At 36.4% G+C, this 5,325-nt stretch overlaps 1 pseudogene; it reads right to left on the bottom strand.

The window, feature by feature from the left end:
- Positions 1-312: 312 nt before the first annotated feature.
- Positions 313-4,612, bottom strand: LOC143544323 (SNF2 domain-containing protein CLASSY 3-like; annotated as a pseudogene).
- Between the last annotated feature and the right edge of the window lie 713 nt (positions 4,613-5,325).

Genomic DNA, 5,325 nt, shown 5'->3' with positions numbered 1-5,325 from the left:
CCAAATTCGCGTCGAGTTTATATTCAAAACTTATCCATCATAGCCATATTTATATACTTTCTTTAATATCCTTTTTTAAGACATATAATCCTGGACTTATACAAGTTTTAATATTCTTTTACCAGTTAAATGTTACAATTACATAACTTCTAGTGATTGTTGAATTATAAACTTTTGATTGATCATGGAGATTAGTTGCTTAATTGTGAACACAAGAACAAAAAGAAGTATCATGCATGATGCATCATCCTCAGTTAACTAATGTCAATAAACAACAAGGTGTTGATTTAAATAAAAATATAAACTGATTTTTCATACATCAAGATACCTGATCTTCTTGAAGATATGTTTCAATTCTTTATGATCCATCATTTGTTGCAAGATCTCATCATCCACAATCACATTGTTCTTCGGTACCCCGTCATCCACGGAAGCCGAAGAAAACACCATTTCCGCTAACCGCCCTTTCTCAACCTGTCTATCATACTTCTCCTCCTCGGTCGTGCCCGCTGTCATTAAGTGGTATGTGTACACCACTTTCTTCTGACCAAGCCGATAAGCCCGGCTAATAGCCTGTCTTTCAACAGACGGGTTCCAAACGACATCCAGAAGAACCACCCGAGAAGCACCATAAAGATGAATCCCTTCAGAACAACATTTTGTAGATGCCAACAACACTTTTAGATCACTCTTAGGATCATTGAAAGCGTTTATGATATTTTGCCTGCGTGTTTGCTGTATCATTCCTTTTATGATCATGACCTCCTTTTCCACACCCCAACCGAAAGCAAGGGCGATTTGGTCTTTTAGCAATTCAGACGGCTGGATATACTGACTAAATATCAAAACCTTTTCGTTTAACGAAAGACTGAGGCGAATCAGCTTCATAACAAACCTCGTTTTCACACCAACCTCAGGCTGCAGCCTCACATCTTCAAGCTCTTGTTTGTTTATCGAGTTTTCTTCATTTTTAGATAACGAGCAGTGGAGGATTAACGATGGATGAACCGACACCAAAGCAACTTTATGTTCGTACTCAAACGTGTTACCCGAATTTCCCAAATTCTCTATAAAGCCATGTTGAAATGGTGAAGGATTTAGAAGAACCACACTTTGTTTCAAACCAGGAAGCTTGCTTTCTAAAATGTGTCCTTTGTGGACATGAACAAAAGGCTATATAATCTCTTCGAGCCTCTCAATATCTTCAGAACTAGACTCGCCTCTCGGCTGAATCATATCTGCAAAAGTCTTCTCTTTCATAATGCTATTGGCGACTTCTGGTCTTACGAGCCGCAAAGTGTTGAACAACTCCCTAAAGTTGTTTTGGAAGGGGGTTCCTGATAATATCACTCGGTTTTTGGTCTTGAGATTCAAAAGTGTTTTCCAAATTTTACTGTTTTGATTACGAGGCGTATGGCCTTCATCAAGAACTACTATTCCCAGTATATCAAGCAAAACATTCCCTATCTTTTCAAGATTGTTTTTCTCCTCTTTGTTCCACACTAGCGTTTCATATAAACGGTAGCTGACTCCAAGAACACTTCCACCTTTACTCCAAGAACTTATCTTCATAGCGTGCATCAAATCTTTACTAGACCGGGAACTATTATTCATCATCTTCTTTCTCAAATACTCAGATTTGTTAAGGTTAATAAACGAGAACCCGACTTTCCATTTCTTGAATTCGTCTTCCCATGTTAGAAGCATGCTAGATGGAGCAACTATGAGCGGGCAACATTTCAGAAATCTCTTAAGAAATGACTCCACAAACACAATGGTCAAGAAGGTTTTACCAGTGCCCGGAGCATGTGACATGATGCAGCCACCACCGCTAACATCACCTTCACCACGTGGACCGAGTTCTTGTAATCTCGAGAGCTCAATACTTCCCACCAAATTTTTCCACAAAAACTCAAACCCTTCTTGTTGATGGGGATACATATGTACCCGAATGCTAGTTGGGATGAGTTCCCACACAGTTCCTTTATTCTGCTTGCAAATGTCATAATGGTTCGAATATGTATCCATTGAATACGTGTTCTCACGACTACAAAACTTGTATTCATCAAAACGACAAGTACTGTTTTTCGACTTCTCAGGTGCATAGTTTGCCTGCAGTATAAAAAATAATTAGTGTTTAGATGTGATTTTGCCTTTTTGAAGTCGTAACATTAAGGTAAACTTATAGATTTAGTTACAAGGAAGATTAAATATGTAACTTTTTTGTTGTTGCAGTTGGCTAGTTACTCACTAGCTTTGGTATGACATATTTGCTTTCAAGAACTATAGCTCCACATAAACAACATCTTAAGCCTGTTTGCTCTTCATAGTAAGTTTCATCATGCGTGACTCTTTCGCAAGGGTGGATAGTGATACTTTTATTATGATCGTCTTGATCTCTATTATCGACCTTCATATATAAACGGAAGATATGCAGTTAAAAGTTATAGTAGGCAAAAAATACACAAAAAGAGACTAAATAAACCAACCTTTGGAATTTTACATGAACCAATTTCCTCACATGTTAGTACAAATTCCATCTCTTGGAATAATTCTTCCCCATTTGATTCATCAGTTTTTTGACTCGACGTCTCATCCTCACTGTCATCAAATCTGAAGTATAAAGGAAGACAATCATCTTTTGCAACCATTTCTTCTTGAGCATAATTACCACCCAACTCATCCATTAAGTTCTCTTCAATTTTCTTCGTTTCCATACTTTGTTCCACAAAGTCATCTTTCTCGCTTTCACTAGAACTTAACGACACATCTTCGTCAGCCTCTGCTTGAATTTAACATTTAGAGACATGAATGGTCGAGGGAGTTGAGTAATAGGTAAACTAGAAAGGACCCGTTTGTCCTCACGTTAGGTGCACATGACTAAACTTAACGCCTAAAATAGACGTCCATTAGTGAAAAGGACAAAACATGTAAACTTTTAAAACATAACGAATGATTTAATATTCTTTTAGTCTAAGGGGCTGTTTGGTTCATTCAGATCTGAATGAGTCAAATCTGAATGAGTTTCTGTCCCATTCAGCAACAACAATAAGTCTGAATGATTTAGATCTAATTTTAACCATTCAGATGTTTTTCTGTTTGCAACCAAACAGTCTGAAATCTGAATGAATCAGATGTCACATCTGAATGGTTCCATTCCGATGTAAACAAACAGCCCCTAAGAAAAGAAACCTAAAAATTTATACATATACCAAAGGACAAAAAAGGGTAATTTCTAATTTTTTATGTATTATTTCAATTTTGTAACATTTATAGAAATTCTCTAACATGCATCCGAAACTAAACTTTCCTACTATAGTTATTTTCAAACTAGTTTGACTAGTCAAAAATAAACATCATAAAATATTAATTAACCACCCATTACCTTTTTAAGCCATCAGCCTCTTTTGTTGGTAAATGAGACCACTCCGCATTTAATTTTAAGAATATTGAATGAAAATGAAATAAAAAAAAAACCATTTTTTTACGTTGGTTTTGGTTGATCTACAAGATCTTCTGGATCTTAGGCCATGTGTTGTGGGTTACCGCCCCACGTCCCATCAGTGAGGCGTCACACGCCATTACACATTTTAAAAAGAGACGTTAAATACTTTCCAACTAATCAGAATCATTCATGTACATTTTCTATAAATAAAAATAAAATAAACAATAATTGTGATGCTATGTAAACCATTAGACGCTTTTTACAGAAAAGTTAGTGAGAACCCAATGTTTATGTGATAGAGACGTGACATGGTGTTTTTTAGGGAAAATTCACATAATAGCCCATTTAATAATGTGTTTCCAAAATTATCCTCAATAATTCAAGTTTCCAATTTTGTCATTTTGTTATCTCGTCGCCGACGACATGATAGCGAACAACGACGATGTGTTACTGAAACAAATAGGATAACGACATGTGGCCGGAATCTGGCCGGAATAGGTCGTCGACGATGCGTTAGTGGATAACGCATCACTGCTACCCTACGTTAGCAACATAACGCATCGCTGCTACCCTACGTTACGTTAGCAACATAACGCATCGCTGCTACCCTACGCTACGTATAACATAGAGTTGACGATGCGTTATGTTGCTAACGTAGGGTAGCGGCGATGCGTTATGTTGTTGCTACCTTGTTATGACAACACAAGGGTTCCACGATGCGTTAGTGATAACACATCGCTGCTACCCTACGTTAGCAACATAACGCATCGCCGCTACCCTACGTTAGCAACATAACGCATCGTCAACACAGATTCAGGCCATGTGTCGTTATCCTATTTGTTTCAGTAACGCATCGTCGGTGTTCGCTATCATGTCGTCGACGAAGAGATACCAAAGGGACAAAGTTGAAAACTTGAATTAATGGGTTTAAACTTGGAAACACATTCTATGAATGGATTATTTTGGAAATTTTCCCTTTTTTTTAACTTTCTAACTAAAGCACATGGTCTTAAAAAGTTGATAGGAGACATTATTACCATGTTGAGTAGTCATTTCATCATCATCATCAACAACATCAATAACTTCATGAACCATTACCGTTTTCCTGTTTCTCTTCCTAGATGTCTTACTTGCAGAAGAACCAGAAGACCCTAAATCATCAAACATATTATTAGTCAACAGTCATCCAAGATTCCAAGAATGTAAATGGTATATAAATATATAGTCAAGAAGATATGATTTTGAGCAAGCTATCAAGAACAAGAAGTACATATATACCTTGTGTTTGAAACATACTTCTTTTGAAGAGATGTAGCATTTTGTTAATATTTTTAGCTGATGATGATCAATGAAGTATGTAAATGTAAAGGTATTTGAAGAGTGAATGATAGAGATGTTATGGCTGAGTGGCAGGTAAAATACATTGTTTTTGATCTTATTCTATTTATAAGAGCAATGGAAATGGGTGGGGTGAAACCTTCTCTCTCTGTCACGTATGCGCGATATCAGCTTTCACATATCCATTTCACATCCACATTTTTTACTGGAAATACCCTGTGTGAAACAAGGTATGTGAAACCTCAATCATTTTATTATTATTTTTTTAATCTTCTGTTTTTTATTTTAGCTAATAAAAATTTAATTGATTAATAAAAATTACAATACATTCAAAGACTAATAAACATAAATAAAACATTACACTAAAAGTTACAATAATTTTAAAATAAAAGCATAAATAAAAGTTACATAAATAAACTACCGATTGCTTGAACGAACGTGAATATATTCGATCAAGTCCGCCGCTCGGTCGTTTCGTAGTGCTTCGTGCGCAGCCGCTCGGTCACGGTTTAAACGTTCACGTCGGGTTTCGTGTCGTATTG

This window comes from Bidens hawaiensis, unplaced genomic scaffold (assembly GCF_021521415.1).
Source record: "Bidens hawaiensis isolate Kalapana, Puna unplaced genomic scaffold, B.hawaiensis_p1.1 tig00013528_1, whole genome shotgun sequence".
Taxonomy (NCBI): Eukaryota; Viridiplantae; Streptophyta; class Magnoliopsida; order Asterales; family Asteraceae; genus Bidens; species Bidens hawaiensis.
Note: the sequence above shows the minus strand (reverse complement) of the source record. Positions and strands in the feature narration are given on the sequence as shown.